The 17442-nt window shown below is 47.1% G+C and overlaps 1 long non-coding RNA gene across 2 annotated transcripts; it reads left to right on the top strand.

The window, feature by feature from the left end:
• Nucleotides 1–7247: 7247 nt before the first annotated feature.
• LOC123024849 lies at nt 7248–10441 on the top strand. Of its 2 annotated transcripts, none has more exons than XR_006414997.1 (2): nt 7248–7319; nt 10174–10441. It is a non-coding gene; the product is annotated as an uncharacterized LOC123024849 (long non-coding RNA). The 2 variants fall into 2 exon arrangements; XR_006414996.1 differs by lacking the exon at nt 7248–7319 and adding an exon at nt 9348–9775.
• The last annotated feature ends 7001 nt before the right edge of the window (nt 10442–17442 follow it).

Here is a 17442-nt window from a genome sequence, read left to right as displayed (position 1 = left end):
GGCAACAGAGGAGAAACGCACACAGGCGGGCCACGGCTGATGGGATATTGCACAGCTTCTGAAACAAGCCCAGCTTCCTAGCGCGGACTTGCTAATAGGAAAGCCCCGCACTTACTCACCCAAGCAGGAGACCGACAGAGCACTGCGAGGGACCACGAAGGCGGCGAGCTCCGTAAACGCGCTGCCACGAGGCACGCCGCTTCCTCGTTGCCCTGGCAACCAGTCCGCTCGCAGGGAAAACCAGAAGTAGGGCAGAACTAAGGGCGGAAGGAGGTGCTCTGGCTTCCATCCGTCCATGTGCGACATTCCACCCGAGTCTTCTCTTTGCTCGGAAGTTTTTCGGCCGGGATCACAATGGGGCTTGCTCTTAATCAGATCGATGCTTTCATCTGTTCACTCAGAATGAGCCCCACTGAACTCAGTGGCACTTATTCCCAAGTAGGAACATGGGCAGCAGCCTTATTCTCAGTCAGGCCACGGATCTATTTCGCCCAGCATTGCTGACACTGACTGGCAGCCGTTCTCCAGGTTTTGAAGGAGCAACTTTTCCTGCCCTGCCTAGAGATGTAGAGAATGGAAGCCCGAACCTCCTGAAAGAGTGTGCACTTTCCAGTGAGTCATAACTATGTCACGTTTTCTTGGCCATCGTCTCTGTTTTCCTGGCCACACCTTCTTCCTGCCAAGCGCTGGGTAGCTTTGCCACCTTAACATGTTTCTCCATTTCCTACCTTACAATGCGTTGAACTGCCTCTCCTAAATCATAATTACTTGCAGAAAGAGGGTTATGGTAGACAAGCATTTTTTATATTTTGGGTCCATCCTGTTTGTGCTTGGCCTAACCCACTAGTGGAATGTGCCCCCAAGTGTTTCTGGGAAATGTAATTTGGCCCCCAGGGTTAGACACCAGGAAGAATTTCCACACCATCGAACCAGCACAACAATGGAACCCATTACCTGGGGAAGTTGTGGCTTCTCACTGGGGACATTCAGAAAGTGTTGCGTCTGAACAGTCAAGGGATGGTATTACATTGTGTTCTGCAACAGCAGCAGGTTGAACCTGATGGGCTTCCGGCTCCTTCCAATTCTATTATTCTATAATGAAAAGAAACCAATTCTGTTGATAGCCTGGTTGATTCGTAGGTTAAGGAAATGATGCACTGTGTTGTCAGGATAACTTTCAAGTCTCTTCAGTGGCCCCCTGGGACAGCTTTGCTAGACATTTTCCAGACAGATTTACACATCTGCTGTAACTGCTAGCCACAGTTACAACAGAATCCTGTGATGTAGCCTTGGTACTTCTTTCTTTACTTAGGGATATAGTTCAACTGTTTGGAACTGATTAGAAATTAGCTGCTCCCTGACCTTCAGCCTAACCTACCTCACAGGATCATTGTGAGGATAAAATGGAGAGGAGGATCACACATAGTGCTGCCTCAGGCTCCCTGGAGGGAATGGCAAGATATAAATGTAACTTACATGTATAAATAAACTGAAGGAAATTTACAGAGATGAAGTTTCCCATCCGTTCTACTTCTCTGCACTCCCTGAAAACCATCTCTAGAGAACTGTGGGGAACACACACACTGATAATCACATTGCAGAGTTCCTGATAAACATCCAAAGAACCCCAGGGATTCCTGAATCATTCTAAACACCTCTGCTCTGCTATTTGCTTAGCTGTGTGGTCCGGCCCTTATAAGGAACACCAAGTGTTGGTGCCCTGTGGGTGGAATTCTTTCTCCAAGGAGGCTTGCCTGCCAGGCAACATTTGTATTCTCCCAGGCTTTTTAATATATTTTAAGATGCTGTCATGTGTTATGCTTTATTTTTATTTGCTTTTTATCTTGTACTGTAAGCTGCCCTCGAAGCTCTACCAGATTCTTTTCTCATGAAGTACTACGTTTTCTATAATAAAACCTGCAAAAGCGGGCACCCTCCAGAATGACGCTCAGCCTTGCAATGCATATCCAGAGACCGTCACAGGACATTCAACACAGCTTGTTCACAGGAACGCACGTATAGGACTGCCTGTCTTAAGTTCTGTGCCGGTTGTTCAAGGCAGAGAGACACTCATTTTCCTTGTAGTTGCGATTTTGAGTGACATAATGCCACCTCTGCTGTTGCTCAAGTTCAGCACAAGCAGTGAACTGCTGTGAACCCAAGACCGGTGGAATGGGACTTATGCCTAAATTAGCATTCTGCCTTTGCTCCCATGAACTCTTGGCCTGGAGATGCACTTTCATCCCTACTAGCTTACAGCATATTCTGTGCTGCTGCACGACAGACTGCAATGTCCTTGTGTGCACTTTTCTAATCCACAGCCTGTTAGGTGTCCTGGTTCGAGTGAGTGACCAGTGCTTTGAGTGGGCACAGCACATTCCAGCACAGAAGAGGCCAAACCACCTGACCATCTAATGTTAGTTAAACCAACACAGAGTCCTGATTTCCCTAGAACTCTCTGTGAGCCATGAGCTGTCCTTTAAACCTAGGTCAGTCCCGCTAAACTAGGACATCTGTTTACCCCGCACTTGAACTGACTTCAAGCCAAGCCAGAATGAAAGCTCTTTCAGAGCAGCATACAACAAAAAGGAAGCACACTAATAAAAGGGATGATTCCCCAGGACTAGGGATGTCTGTTATGGCCCCTTCCAGTGGAATTAATTCTACTCATATGTTTAAACCTTTTCTACTTTCCCAGTGTGTTGTTCTTCTAATCTGGCAAAGATCAAGGCTTTTTTTGGTGTCACCTGTCTTACCAACAACAAGGGTTGATGCACATATTTAAACAGGATCCTTAGAATGTTTTTCAAACTGCTGAAGTTAGCTGTCAGAGGTTTCAGCAGAGGTGGTCCTCCAGAAGTTTTTGACTACAATTCCTATCAGCCCTAGCCAGCATAGCCAATGCTGAGGGCTGATGGGAGCAATAGGCCAAACCATCTGGAAGCAATCTTAGATCTGGCTCAGTCTGTTTCTCTTCCAACTCATTTGTAGACTATACACGCGACTCAGCTACTTGTGTGGACAGTGTAACACCTGTTCACATGTGCTTTCCCTTTGATTGCTGTAGCCTTGAGGACTAGCAGCTGCATATGTAAACTAACACTATTGGTAAGCATTACATTTGAGGTGAAATGATGTAAGAGTACTACATAGGGTGTTCAAAGATAGGCTGGACACGCACATGGTGGGCATGTCGTGAGCGAAGCCGGCTGGTGCCGGAGGTCAGACTAGATAGCCCGGGAAACCCCTTCTGACTCGCTCTGTTTCTATGTTTCTATGTTACTACTCCTACCAAGTCAGAGATGGCTCATGCACAGAAAGGTGTCACTCAGAATTGCAGTCATGATGAATATACACATATGAACACGACCTGTGATGAGGAACTTCATGGAAGTTCTAGCAGTAGCTTCCTTAAGCTGAGATTTACTCACCGTCACCCCCCAGCAGCCACAGGGACTCTGATCTAACATTTTACAGTTCACATGATTAAGCAATTTTATGTTCCATGCAATGCTTTTCTGAACCATCTCTTAGAAGAACCGCTTTCTTTTGCTTCAGCTGAAGCTTTAAAAACCCTCCAGAATGCTAATACCATCTCTCCTCCCAGATTTTTTTTTTGTCTTGGGAATCTGAAACAGAAAGTTTATTAAACACCTGGTGGAGGCTTGCGTGTTGTATAGGTCTGGTTTACATTACAGAATGTCCTGCTGCCTCTGTAGACCGTTTCATGCAAGCCCCGTGCAACCTACTCTGTTCCCATCCCTATCAACACAGAGGAAACTGTGACCCTTGAGATTTTGGAGCAGAACATGGAGATCCATTTATTCTTGGGTAATACACTAATGGTAACGTAGGAAGCTTCCAGAAAGAGGCTTTTCTGCTGTCAGATAGCCTCACTCAAGACACGTGGGAACTGTGCCAATCCTTTAACTCATTGTGGCTAATCCACAAGCAGACCAGGAGGTTTTGGGGAGGGCTGCATCCCTCACATCCCCAGGCAGAGCTGGAAAAGAGGCCTGGCTGAAACTCTGAAGAGTTGCTGCTAGTTAGTGTAGCCCGTTAGTGTAGCCCAGGGGAGGGCACTGTGTGACTCTACAGATGTTTTGTCTTACAGTCCCCAGCAGCTCTCAGCAATACATCCAGTGGTGAGGGAGCAGGGGAAATGTAGGCCAATCTTTCTGCAGAGTTAGAAGTTGATCATCCCTGGGACAATGCTGAACAGGATGGACCAGCGGTCTGAGTCCTGTATAAGGTAACTTTCTATGTTCCTATGACTCTGTTCATTTAAAATAATTCAGCCCTTGTGTCCTGCAAAGTTGGGGGAATAGAAAATTTAATTTTTAAAATATTCCATTTTAAACTCCCATAGCTAACTAATGAGACAAAGTGTGCTGCTGATTTCCTTACTGCTGATAGATTCATTATATAATACAACTCTTGATCAAACATCTGCTACCATTCAGAATTATAAAAAGCTTTCAGCAAGCACAGAATGCAGGAAATAGCAATACTCTGGCAGAGCCATTCATCAAACTAAGTCTTATTCATGTAGGGCCATTCATTAAAGTCAGGTTTGCCTGACTGAGGAAGGAAATAAGTCATAGAGGCTTCTTTCCCCCCATTCCATTTGTGCTGGTCATGCACTACTTCATTTTGATTACTATCCACACTGTGCACAAGTTGTTATGACATCCAAACCTGACTAGGTAGTCAAAGGGGTGACTTCCGCCCCACCTCACAACCCATGGCTTGTTCTAGTGTTCTGCCCAGGATTGGAAACCATCCCTGCTAGCCACCCTTGCTGGGTTCAGATGTCATGGCAACCTATGTACAGCACAGGTAATTATGGAAATAAGGCAGTATATGACTGGCATGCACAGGACAGGGGACGGATGTTCTTGCGGATTATTTTCTTTCCCAAGTTGTATGAACCCAATCCATGTATTATTTTACAACGAAGAGCTTCTATCTAATACATAATTAAAAGCACAATCTTAAGCATATCTATTTGAATAAGTATGTATATAGGATTGCAGTCCCAGGTTGCAAACTTAATCCATTTACCTGTAAAGTCCAATTAATGAAGCAACAGTTGCTTCCCAGTAAACATGCACAGGATAGGATCAGGTTGCACATGTTTATAACTATTTCCATAATGCTGAAATCCAACAGATTGTGCTGAGAGTTAAAGCCAACCAGGTAAGAGCCTTTCCCCATATTTTGCTGAACATACGTACATCCAGTGAAATGCGCTGCAAGTCAAAGTCTTAGCCATAGGTAGTTCTATCAGCAACAATAGGAAATGGGGACATTATTTCAAAGTTCAGGGGAAGCCAAAGGGATTAAAGAAAGTCAGAATTTTATTAAGACCCAAAACCCCTTCTTAGATACATGCAAGGTTAAATTTAAATAACTAAAAATGTAGTCTATTTTAAAGGGGTATGTTGTGATATTTGAAATACTTCACAGTAATTGTAGCAGTATAGTGGATTGGTTAGAGTTGAACTGGGGCTGAGATAACTAGGGTTCTAGTTTTCAATTGGCTATGAAATTGACTGGCGACCTAGGGCCAGGACCTGACTAGGTCTCACCTACATCACAGGGTTGTTCTGGGGACAAAGAAGTAGAAGAGGTGCATGTAAGCTGCCTTGGGTTCCCTGCAAGAGAAAAAGATGGGATATAAATGTAATAATTAAATGAATACATCACAAGCAGACATGCTTCCAGGGGCAGTGAGAAGCAAAGGCATTTGACCAAGTGCTGGTGATGCTCTTTATATGACTTGGGAGTGGCTGCCAGAAAGCCTGCCTTCTTCCATATGAGCTAGCTCTGGATCCAAGATGTTCAGGGGAAACCCTCCTTTTCTTAATCCCACCATCTAAGATGTGTTTGGCAGGGACACAATGCAGAACCTTCTTGGTGGCAACTCCCAGACCCTGGAACTCTCCACAAAGAGACTAAGTTAACCTTCCATTGGAAGGCAAAAACGTTTTTATTTAAGCAGGCTGTTGTCTTGTAAACCGGCTCATTGATTTTGGTACTCTTTATTATTTTAGGGTGCAATCCTATGCATGTTTGGACAGAAAAATGGCAAGCCCAGCCTGTAGTCACCTTTCTTTTCATGAAGACCCAGACAACATCCAAATTAAACAAATGTAACAAAATAGAGAACTGCCAAAAGCAATTCCTATTAAAAATTCCAAAACACAACCAAACAACTAAAACAACAAAATCACTCAGGCATGGAGAGCCCCGGTAAGCTTTCAAACGCCAGGGAAGTCTTGACCCGTCGCCGAAAAGATGACCACGGTGGCGCCTGGGTGGGTGTGTGTGTGTGTGTGTGTGTGCGCGCGCGCGTGTCGGCGGGGGAGGGTCCACAGGCAGGACTCACTGGGAGAACCCTCTCCAGGGCTTGCCGTTCTCACTCACTGCCGAGCAATCATGCCTGCGAGGCGGCAGCCAAGGAAGCGAGCTGAGGAGCTGGGCCGACGGGCTGAAGCAATCGCCCTTCCTGGCCAAAGGGGGGGGGCCGCGCGGGAGGAGACGTCGCGTCCCAGATCTTGCCGCACTCTCCGGGAGAACATTCCCTGCCCAGCCCTTGCAAGCGTTGGCGTGACTGGCTCCCCGGGCTGGGCGCCTTTGGCAAGCGGGAGCAACAGAGGCTTAAGAGGAAGCTTAAGCGCCTCCTCCCCGCCGCGGCACCTGCTGCATGCCAGCCCGGCGGTTGCAGGAAGAGGACGCTGGGGTCACTGGGGCGGGGTGTGGGCCGGAGGCAGGCGGCAAGTGCGTGCGTGCGCGCTCCGCCGCCCGCCCCGCCGATCCCGTCGCAGCACGCAAGCCTGGAGCCCAGAAGGCGGCGGCAGCTGGCCTTGCGTGCCAGCTGCGCACGCAAGCCAGTGCACAGGCCGTGGCCCGGCACGCAAGGCGCCGGGCACGGCCCCGCCCGAGCGCCCGCCCCGCGCAGCACGACGCGTCGCAGGGCACGATCCGGCCCAGGGGCGCAGCGAGGGAGGACGTCGGCCGGCCGCGGAGCGTCACGATCCGTCTCCCGCCCCCACGGCAGGGACGCGGCCTCCGTGCAGGGCGCGGGTGCGGTGACCTGGCGGGCGGGGAGCGGCGGGGCACTGCGGGGCACGACTCGGCCCCGCAGGGAGACGCCGCGGTCTCGCCGCGCGTCACGATCCGGGCGGGCGGCGGCCGTGCGGAAGAGGCCGGGAGGGAGGGGGTGGCGGCGCCACGTTTAGCTTTTTTCTTTTGCAAAGGCGAGGCACAAACATGGAGCGCAACCCAGCGCAGGAGCGGTTTCTCTGAGAAGCCAGGTAGCCTCCCTGGGATGGGGCTGGTGGTGAGGAAGGGGCTGGGAATCGGTCCCCGGGCTCAGGGTGGGAGGACGGCCGCAACCGCAGGTCGGAAAAGCTGCTCTAATCCGCCGGATTACCACTTTCTCCGTCCTAGGGAGGTTTCTGTGCCAGTGCGGAGCAGCAGGGCAGGCGGAGGTTCAGCACGTGCTGACACTTTGCTCCCTTGCCTGTCGGCAGCCAGGAGCTCTGCCTGTTGACTTTCTACCTGTCGCGCGCCCCTTAAGAAGGCACACGCGCATGTTCAGAACGAAAATATGGCGATCATGCCCATGCTAGGCTCGTGGGCCAGCTGTGATTTATCCACTTGGCGAAAGACAAAGCGTTCTGGACATGGTTAGGGGTACCGTCTTTTTTGTCTTTTATTCTACTCCTGATCCCTTTTTCCAAATAAAGCCAGTGGGTGCGTGTGAATCCTATCCTCAGAGATCCGTCAGGCATTCAACTGCACGACTTTTTCGGGCTCATACGGACGTCAGGGCGAACTAGCGATTGATTCATCCCCACCCCGTGAAGCATTCATTAAAAAAAAACTCCCCCAGTTTTATCTTCACAACGATCCTTCAGGCTATGCTGACAATGACTTGTCCAAAGTCTCTTCGCAAGCAGGGGATGTTACAACTCCCAACGGTTAACCGCTACACCACGGTGGCTCTTATCAGTTTTGTGTGGGGCGGTGGAAGGAAATCCTCGCCGCCATGGGGGGGTGTGGGTGAAGAGATGACGCTGACCTAGTAGGCAAAGTTTGACAATAAATCCCATGACGCGCACAAAGGTCCAAGTGGATTCAGTATTGGATCCCAGAGTGGAACGGTTTTGGGAAGGCCTCTAAGCATGTGCAGAGAGGCTCCCCTATTACCGAGTAAGCCTGGTTAGAAGCGGTGCTAAAAGGTCTGGGAATCCGCTCTACAGGGCAAGTACAATGCACAATTTCGCGTATGCTGTGCCTCTTTAAAGCACCCTTACTGTAGAAAGGGTTGTAAGGGCAGGGACAGAGGGCCTCTGATGGGCGAGGGGGACTCCGAAGGATTCAGTGGGGAAGGAAAGCAGCGGGTGAAACTCATAGGCAAAATCCAGTGTTAAGAATGTTGCACTTAGTCACAAGGCTATGAAGCTCCTTGGGGCCAGTCCCTGACTCCAGCCTAACCTCCGCCACAGCATTGTTGTGAAAATAAAATGGAGAGGAGAATCTTACGAGCCGCCTTGGGGTCCTTTCAACCACGGGAAATAAAGTTAGGATATAAATACAATTATAATCCAGGTGGCCCGCATTCTGGCCTCTGTACCTTTATTACATCGATTGCCCGCGGGCAGGTGGGGCATTCGGTCTCCCAGACATTCGGAGTCCACCCTGGTGAACTGCCCCCCAGCACCACCTGCGAGCCCGCTCCCTCGGGGGACAAGGGCTTTCTTGTCAGGTTACGTGCCCCGGCACCGCCTTGCACTTCAGCAAACGAGGCGCTCGTTTTGCCTGCGCGCTGCGCACTCCCGTGGCGGACAGCGGCGCCCAGCCCGACCCGGCTGCAGCCGCCGAGGCATCAAGCGGCCCCTCCAGTCCCGGGAGGGCCTTCCGTCCCGCCGCGGGCAAGGGAGGGCGGCCATCCCGCGCCCGTCCCTCTCGCCGCGGCCGTCCCGTGCGCGTCAGCGCCGGCCCCTTCGCCAGCTGTCCGCTTGGGAGGCGGTTGCCGCGGCCGCATTAGGTATTTTTCAGCTGCAGTTCGCGTGTTAACCCGCTTACGGGGCTGCAGCAGCTCCCTGCGGGCGGGGCCTAGAGACGCGCTGCTGGGAGCTTTGCGTGCCGACCTGAAAGCCGACCTGCCTCGCTTAATCCGGAGCTTGACAAAGCACCGTGGGCCAGGCCCCTTTGATCTCCCGAAACCCGGGGCGGGGCGGGGCAGCGGGTCCCCTTAGTCTCCCAGCATCCCAGCCTTGCTTCGGCTTTCCTGGAGTCGCCGCAGCGGCGAATCTGTAACGCTGGCTCTTGACGTGGGGACGCGACACGGATCCTCGCCCCCTTCCCATCTCCGTAGAAGGGAGTCTGTAATCCGGCTAGAGTGCTGCCTGGCTTGCAATCAGGCAATTATCAAGGCGGTCTCCTGGAGCTATTTTGGGATCGTGGGGGGCGGGGGGAGGAATATCTCGAGATGGCACGCAGGCGGTGTGAACATGCATGCGGGAGAGCTCCCAGGGCGAGGTCCTGTCGAGGAAGGTTGGTTTACCCGCCCCCAGCCTGGAGGGGTGTGTGAGGGCAGAGTGCTTTTCCCCTTCACAGCACGGCAAAGAAGGCCCGCCTGACCTTGCCTTTGAGGGAAGTGACACAGTGCGATGATACAACTAGAGAGTGATGGGAGCTCCGGTAGACAGTAGGCGTGCTTGTCTGGGGTGCACCGTGGGCTTACCACCAATATCATGTCTCGGTATGACATAATGATATTAAGTTGGCCAGGGCGACTTATTTTATACAGTTATGTGCATTTTACATTGTTATTTATGTATTTTAATTAATTTATTTATTTGTAAGCTGCCCCGAGGCTTCGGCGAATGGGGCAGCCTAGAAATTTTCTAAACAAACAAACAAACAAGTAGTCCCAGCAGAAGTGAACGGATTAAAAACTGGTCTCTAACAGTGCAATCCTATACTTGTCTGCTCAGAAGTAAATTCGCTGAGTTCCATGGGCATTATTCCTAGCTGCATAGGATTGCAGCTTAAGTCAAGCTCCCCACAATTGTTGGGAACTATTTGTTGATGTGTCTGTTTTCCCCTGTTGATCATGCTATATTTGTGCTTATTATATATCACCTGCTCTTCTTCCAGATGGATCCCAAGCAGTGTTCTTCCAAGGCAGCTTACAGAAGCAGCACTGCTTAGCTTCAGTGGCCTGGAATTACTTTGCTCTCCTGCTCTGTGTGCATGCTGCCCGACACGAAACAGAGCAACCCGTTTCCACCCAGTAGAGACCAAGCAAGCAAGCAAGCAGACTGCATGTTCCTCTGCACAATATTCTCACTGCATTTTGTCCAATCTCCACCAGATTAAACAGAAAATAAAATAGCAATGATGTGTTTTGAAAAATGACAAGAGACAAAGCTCCGGGTCCACTCCTTTGGCACAGCAAGGCCTGGTGCAGCGCAAACTTGAGGTCTGCTTTTAACTCAGCAGCCCTTTGTGAACAGGCCTGATACCAATGGTTAAATGCAGCACCCATTTTATTCAGTGCAGACAAAACTAGACTGCAGATTTTCTGTGCACATGTAGACAGACAAAAAAGCATGATTTGAGTATGTGGGACTTGAGCTGGTTTGCATAGGCATGTTTGCTCTTCAGTGGTTACTGTATTGTGTGTGAATGGAGCAGTCACCACAAACCTAAGACCACACCTTCATCATTTCATTTCAAGGAATCCATCCACTCATGCAATTTTGAGGTAGCAAGTATAATTAGATGATCAGAGAACAAGTGACACTTACACATGTGTGAATTGTATATGCATACGGCCCTGAATTTGTCTAGTTTCCTTTTAAAGCCCTCCAAAATGGTGGCCATTACTTTATCTTGTGGTGGAAATTCCATGGTTTCACTATCTGCCAAGTGAAGTACTTCTTTTTATCTGTCCTGAATCTCCCACCAATCAGTCTCTTATGTTGACCCCAGGCTCTAGCATTATGGGACTAGGAGAAAAGTTCATTAAGGAGAACTAAGTTTTCTTACAAGTGTTTTGTAAGGGACTTTGTCAAAAATCTTTTGGAAGTCCAGTTAAGCCATATCTACAGCATCATTGCTATCCACACGTTTATTAACAGTTTCAAAGAACCCGAAAAGGTTAGTAAGAGTCGACTTATCTTTGTAGAAGCCATGTTTAGCCTTTTTCCAGCAGGGCTTATCCTTCTACCTGCTTACCATTTGTGCCAACAGAAGACCAGAGTTATTAATGCAAGGGTTTTATATGTAGTCTAGTTACTTGGTCGTGTAGTTTACAGAACATTCCTATATGAATGTATTCAGCACTATTGGGTTTAACACAGTTTACTTCCAGGCAAGTGGGAGGCAGCTTGCAATCCTATAGTCACTTACCTGGCAGTAAGTCCTATGGAAAACTGGGACTTTCCTCTGAAGGTACATCAGTCTGCACTGTTAGTCATATATTTAAATTGAGGTGCTCAACTTTTCAGTCCTGAGGGCATATATTCATCTGTGTGTGTGCACACAGTCACTGCCAACAGCAGCAGGGAAAGAGTGATGTGTATAAGGATCTCTAGAAAAGGAAATGGAAAGCCTTCTTTCCACATCCAGGACCCTAGAATAGATTGCTCTTTCCTGGCAGGTGGCAGTGCCTAGAAAGAGCGGTCTATCAGGATCTGTGGGGAGCGGGTGGGGAGAAAACAAAGTCACATAGGATGGTGCAATATAAGTGCAGCTGCTTTAGTCATATTATCAGGCTGGCTACAGCATGATGAAAGACACAGTGGGTTTTCCTTCCTCTTTTAATGCATTTCAAGTTATCAAGTGTGGGGTGGTGATTCTAGCTAACCTTATCAAGATGGTCCAAGATGAAAGCACAGTGTTGGGAAGGCACCCAAAGAGAGGAAGGCTTTGATCTTGTACATCCATTTTGAGGGACAGCAGTTTACATTTGGCCCAAGGAATCTGCTATCTCTTATGCTAGGAATAGTTTCTCATTCACACATGCAAGAATTTGAACTTTAATTCATAGAGAAACCATGATAAACAGGAGAACAGCATAAATTCTCTGATTTTGCATGCCTGTTTCCTTTGAGATATTTATTAAATTTATGTTCTGCTTTTTCTTACACCAAGCTCAAAGTGGCTTACATTATTCTTCTGTTGCACTCACTCTTATCGTCACAACAACTCTGTGAGGTAGGTTGGGCTGAGCAAATCTGTCTCAGAGATATCTGTGCAGAGATATCATAGATTGCAGTCCTTCCAGAACTGCAGGTAGGATATTTTTAATATTTAAAAAGTTGAATGACCAGTGTAACCCACACTGATTGACTGCTTTTCTACAGGCAGGGATTTTATGCATGGAAGAACATTCAGACCAAGACTCTCCCTGCTACCTGCAGTCTGAAGGGTGCACACGCATCACAGTATTTCTCCTCATATAGTAAAAGCAGACAAGTTCCTTCTGCACAGTCCTAGATAACATGATAAAATTATCCCATATTTTCAATTCGGCTTTCTCCTCTGCTTGAGGATCCTTTTAATAAATAATCACTTTACTGCAATGCTTAGCATTCAAATTGAACTTACAAGGCAGAAGCTCTTTACAAACATTAATGAATTGAGTTATCATATGGGAGGGCCATATGTTCAGAGGTCAAAATAAAACTGCTCAAAGCTTTTTTAGAAACTCACCTTTTTTTAAAAAAACACACTCTCCCAATTGCTATTATTTCTGGAGTTTCCCGTTAAGAAAAGAGTGTGGAACCTGTGGCCTTCCAGGTGTTGGACTACAAATCCCTCCCTCCCATGCTGGTTGAGGATGATGGGAGTTGGAGTCCATCACCATCTTGAGGGTCACAGGTTCTGTACCTCTGCCTTAGAAAACTCAGCCCTAGATCTGCCGTATGTAAGCACAATGACATCAGTTGTAGATAAGATCCAACTGGCCTTCCTCAGCCATGGTGCCCTCCAGGTGTGTTGGACTACAGATCCCATTATCCTTAGCCAGAACAGCCATTGATAGTTGGAGTCCAATGTTGTGTGTGTTGGACTGCAACCTCCACTGGGGGTTATGTGAGTTGTAGTTGTGCACCTCTGGAAGGTACCAGCTTGGGAAAGACTGAACAGTATTTTGTATTGGACCTTCAGGGTGGTTTTGCACACGATATGCTAACAACATAATCACTGAAGCACAGGAAAAATTGCAGTGTTCATTATCTATGCACTATCTTTGGTTCCTTCTTGTTTTGTTTTTTTTACTGTCCCTGTACTTGCAGTATTTCACTCATGCTATGGTTTAGAAATGACAGCGCACACTCCCCGTTGCCAAACCAAAGGTTATTTCTAAGCCTAACTGTAAGTTGCAAAGAAAGCTGCTCATTTGCACCTCCCCCACCACGTCCACATAGCAATTTATAGGAAAAAGAACGCATGAATTGGAGAAGGAGAACTGAATCAGAATATGACGACTTCATGTCACTTTCACTCGATGTCACCAAGGAAATGTGTGAGGAGCTAGTCAACTAGATAGTTGGTGAAAGTCAACTTGGCCTAATACCTACCTAAGGCCACTGTGTAAGAAAAAAAAAAGATGTAGAACACAGGTGCAAAGTTGCTGGCAGTACATTTTCCTGCAGCATAGCACTTTTTCCATAGCACTCAAAAGCTTGTATGCCTCCCTGTTAGCACAACTGACTCTATGAAAAGCTTATCAATTGTTTATATATATAACTTGGATCTCTGCACCACCATACACAAGACAAAATTCCTACACACAATGACACATGAGCGGCCTCCTTCACTGGCCATGCTGACTGGGAATGATGGGAGTTGCTATCGAGCACACCTGGCAGGCATGAGGTTGAGGGAGGCTAATATTCACAGTGATTTCTTCCTGCCTTCCTAGTCCATGCAAGCACAGTGTAAATTCACAATCCATGATGCACATCTGTCTTCTATAATGATCTGCATACTAATTGCCTGTTGTGTTCTACATGGATTTACCTTCTGTGTAAATATTTCACTTTGGCTGAAGTAACCATAAAAAATAGCCACTTTTGCAATTATAATAGCAAGCACTGCATGGGGCAGCAGTGGAATCTATTACAGCAAAAACAACAGTATTGTGGTACCGTAAAGATTAACAGATTCATTGTGGGGGGAAATGTTTGTGGATTATAGCGCTCTTCAAAAGTTGCACAAATTTCTGGGTCTCATGACACAAGAACCCATTGTGGGAACCATTTTGGAGCTGCAAGACATGAGGCAGCACATTCGAGAAGTTGTTGAATGGATGGTGGTGTTACTTGAACCTTGCAGAATAATTTCATTGTGGGTTGTGAGAATCAGATAGTGTGTCTTTCAGCAATCGCCTCATAAATTTCAGCTTTCAAAGGGAAATAGCATAGGAATTGGATTAACCTTCATAAAAGGTAATTTGCACACCATTGTATGGTGAAAATAGATGCACCAAAAGTGACAATATTACTGACTCCCCCAGCAATGTGATCCTCTGACTTTTACCAGACGGTTTCCACTGTCCTCTATCATTTCAAGATATCCTGTGTTTCCAACTGCTGAGAAAGGGGGATATTAACTTCCACCCTGGTTCTGAAGCACCTGCTGCTGCAGTTTCTGAGGATCCCTGACAGTTCTAAAAACTGCCCTGTTGATGCAACTGAAGGGGACATGGAGGAAAACCCAAAACAAAACCCAATCTCAATTGTAGTTTGTAAAACAAAACAAAACCATCAAAAAGCATTAAAACAATCAAAAAAGGGAAGGGAGGAGAAACCCTGCTGACAAGGGAGTGTAATCAGGGTGGAAAGACAAAACAGGCTCTTTGAAGGACACTGGGAGATCAGCTGGAGGATTGAGGGGGCTGGAGAGGCGGAGATAGCCATACTGAGCCAAGTCTGTCAGGCACAGCACTGGTTGTTCCCCAACAATCCACGCTGCATGGGTGATTCACAGGGTGGCTTTCTGTAATGTGCAGACCCACCCAGTGCATGGTCCTTAGCTGGAAGATGAGGCAAAGGGCAGGCTCTCTCACATTATGCTAAGCTATCCTGCAAGTAAGCCATGGTGAGCGTTGGCTGTTGACTGAATAATATAAGATGTGCCCAACAGACAATTGGGCCTGGGTTGTTCTCCTCCTCCTTTTCTCTCAGTCCTTCAACTGGTTCCAGCATGCATCCCAGTGTCCCCTGCAGTAGAACTCATGTTGTCTCCTTTCCATTCCAATTGCTAGCCTTTTTCAATTGTCCTCGGTTTCTTTTTTCAGAGCCTCAAAAAGCATAATTGGGGGTTGATGGGTATGGGAGTTTTTCCCTGCCCTGAAAATCCCACATTTATTTACCCATTTATGTCATATCTTTGCAGGTATGCAAGTGTGCACTTAGGTTTGATTGATATAATTGGCTTGGTGAATCCCTTTATCTGTTTAGATGTCAGAGGGAAGACAAGGTGAGACTGTATTTAATAAGAGAGTGATGCTAATAGGCAGCCTTTAAACTAACTAACTAATTAATTAATTAAATGCACAGTTGCCAGTTGTCATTTGCATTGCTGTCAAGAGAAAAGCATGAGTAAAGGGGGAAGTGGGAACATTAAAAGAGGGTGGCAACAATATCAGCTCCTTAGTAATGTAATTATTTTAGGGAATTTTGCTGCTCTTTCAAGTCTCTCTATAGCCATTCCCAACAACCTATGATAGCATAATCTTGCTGAGTTTGGACAACCCAACAACTCATTGTGGGTCAAACAATCCCTGAAACAAGCTATGGTTTATCAGGGTGTCTTGTTTGTGTACAATAAGTCACTCTAAGACAGGTTCACATTGTCTTACCCCTGGCTGGTTACTCATGGTGGGTTTTCATGTCATGTGAATCAAAGTCAGAAGGAGTAGGAGATGCTTCCAAATGGATGGCTCTTAGTACTGAAAGGAAGGAAGGTGTTGAGCACCATTTTCATTTTTGTTTCCTTTATAGATTTTTGTTCATGGTAGCAAAAAGGAAGAAATAAGTAGTGGGAAAACATAGAAGGATTATGAACGGGTCATCCAGTCCCAATGTCATGTTATGTAAATGAGGCAGGAGAACAGTATTTAGAAAGGAATATCTGAATTTCTGTTTTTAGGATTGTGAACTCACACTGCCTTCTGTGCTGTTATATTTGGAAATGAAATGACTTTAAAAATAAAAATCATCTGGAAGCATCCTTCACCTAGACCCCTCCCATCTGTAAAACACCATGAGTAAGCAATGCAATTATGCAACTAAAACCACCTGTATCTTCCAGACAAGGCTTTTTATCATCATGCTGCCTCATTCACAAAATTTTATAAGAAATCTTGAAGCCATCATCTTCCACCTTCCTGTGTTTTCCTACCATTTCTTCTGTCTCTTTTCTTCCAAGAAAATACTGAAGAGCCTCATAATGCCTTTTTACTGGTAGTACCAACAGCCATTGCAGGGGCTAACACAATTTATCATTTTCTCCCTTTCCCCCATGCACATATCAATCTCACAATCAAAGATAACATATTAGGCATCTCAGGAAGTGGGTTGTGCAGTATGTACTCTGCTAAAGTTTATGTCGCAATCCTCCCACAATCTGATTATTTTCAGGGCGGGTCCCTGTTTCAGCCTGAGAGCCAGATTTAATGTCAGGGAGGCCTTTGGGGCTGCCTTCCAGTGATGGGCAGGCTGAAGGCAAACTGGGCAGGGGAAAAGAAGGCTGGGACAAGACCCCGGCGTGCTTTGGGAAAAGTTCTTACTGCCATTCACTAAACTTTCAGTGACGCATTTCAATTTTATAGAATGTGGGGGGTGCGGACTGTGCAAAAGCTGAGAAATTACCAATTAGGGAGAGGGGGATGGGATCATTTGGGGAAGCCTGTAGGGCTACTTTGGGACCCCAGAAGGGCCAGATTTAGCCGACAAGTGTGAGGTTCCTTGCCCGTGTTGCATGTGAGCATGTGAGGTGCAATTGCATGTACGCTTAGAGAAAAATTCTCCAAGGCCCAGCATGTCCAGCTGTCTAGGGCATGAGGATAATTGAAGGACTTTTTCTGCTTAAGTGTTGTTAAGTTGCTCCCCTTAAATGCAAACCATCCTCCTAAGTGAGAAATACGCTCACTGGGGCTTATTTCTGAGCAGACCTGTGTAATATTGCACTGTAAATGTGTTAGCCTTTAGAGTTCCATATAACTTGTGCCTTTTCTGTTTTTTATTATTCCTTTCTTTTTCCTGGTGAATGGTGAGCGGTTAAGCCAGTGGCCCAGTACCACAGCCATGAGTTGGACTGTGCTTCCCAAATAACTTGAGGGCAAAATGCAAAGCAATTTTCCGTCAGTAGCGGTAACGTACTAACGACGGAAACCGCTCGTTCATTTTCGCG

This window comes from Varanus komodoensis, unplaced genomic scaffold, assembly GCF_004798865.1.
Source record: "Varanus komodoensis strain SLA01 unplaced genomic scaffold, ASM479886v1 scaffold25, whole genome shotgun sequence".
NCBI lineage: Eukaryota > Metazoa > Chordata > Lepidosauria > Squamata > Varanidae > Varanus > Varanus komodoensis.
Note: the sequence above shows the minus strand (reverse complement) of the source record. Positions and strands in the feature narration are given on the sequence as shown.